This window comes from Alligator sinensis, unplaced genomic scaffold, assembly GCF_000455745.1.
Source record: "Alligator sinensis unplaced genomic scaffold, ASM45574v1 scaffold225_1, whole genome shotgun sequence".
Taxonomy (NCBI): domain Eukaryota; kingdom Metazoa; phylum Chordata; order Crocodylia; family Alligatoridae; genus Alligator; species Alligator sinensis.
This window is the reverse complement of record NW_005842180.1, coordinates 1,283,128-1,284,765: the sequence shown is the minus strand read 5'-3', so window position 1 is coordinate 1,284,765 and position 1,638 is coordinate 1,283,128.

Below are 1,638 nucleotides of genomic sequence, written 5' to 3'. Positions count from 1 at the left end.
CTTGTCTTTAACTAATGTCTTTATTTTTCCTTCAAAATTCATTCTAAGAGGTTGCACATTACTCAGGTCAAAATATTGGGCCTGCAGTTGTTCTGATATTCCCTAACCACCCACACTCCCTTCTCAAATATAAATACTATGTTTTCTATTGTTTGGTCATATCTTACCATCCCTAGCTCCCACATCTGCAATTTCAACTGCCCTTCCTGTATTCTGGGATGGAGATTTGTCAGTCATCCCAAAATGTAGTTGTAGGAAATATCTTGTGTTCTGCTTCCCCCTCGAATTTGGTGATTCCGTGACCTCATCCCACTATTGCTCCTGCTTTTGATCCAATGGTCAACACATCATCGCCCTTACTGAAAATTGAGCCAAAGTATTCATTTCCAATTGGAGCCATTACCTTTAATCTTGACTTCATCCTCACGACAAGAATACTCCTACTTCTTTCCTATATGTTGGAATTACCTTTGCAAAGCCTAATTCAACTAGACTCAGGACTATATCTCAACATATATCTATATCTTCTGGAAGGGCTGGATGTTTTTAAATCTGCAGGCCCTGATGCCCTCCATCCACGGGTGTTGAGGGAGCTGGCGGGGGTCATTGCTGTGCCCTTGACCCGGCTGTATGAGCGTTCGTGGTCCATGGGCCAGGTGTCCGGAGATTGGAAACTAGCTAATGTGGTCCCCATCTATAAGAAAGGGAGAAAGGAGGACCCATGAAACTATAGGCCCATAAGCCTCACTTCGGTCTTGGGGAAAATCCTTGAAAAAATTATCAAGGAGCACATCTGTGAGGGGCCAGCAGGGGAGATCATGCCCAGGGAAAATCAACATGGGTTCATCAAAGGCAGGTCCTGCCAGACCAACCTGATGGTCTTTTATGACCAGATAACTAAATCCCTGGATGATGGTGTCACCGTGGACGTAGTCCTTCTGGACTTTAAGAAGGCCTTTGACACTGTCTCTCATCCCATTCTCATTAATAAACTGAGCAACTGTGGCATTGATGCCTACACAGTTGGACGGGTCAAAAATTGGCTGATGGGATGCACCCAGAGAATGGTGGTGGATGGGTCATACTCGACCTGGCGGGATGTGAACAGTGGGGTCCCCCAGGGCTCGGTCCTGGGGCCTACACTGTTCAACATCTTCATCAGCGACTTGGACGAGGGGGTGGAAAACACATCCAAGTTTGCCAATGACGCTAACATGTGGGGAGAGGTAGGCACGCTCAAAGGGAGAGAGAGGCTGCAATTAGACTTAGACAGACTACAGAAGTGGGCGGATGGTAATAGGATGGGCTTCAATGTAGATAAATGCAGGGTGCTGCACCTGGGGAGAAGGAATCCACAGCATACATACAAGATGGGCAGCTACCCCCTTGAGAGCACAGAGGCAGAAAGGAATCTTGGAGTCATTATTGACTCCAAGATTAACATGAGCCACCAATGCCAGACCGCAGCCAGCAAAGCCAACTGCACCTTGTCGTGCATCCAAAGATGCATCTCAAGCCGGTCCAGAGAGGTGATACTCCCCCTCTACGCGGCATTGGTCCAGCCTCAATTGGAGTACTGCATCTAGTTCTGGGCACTGCACTTTAAGAAGGATGTGGCCTGCCTTGAGAGGGTTCAGA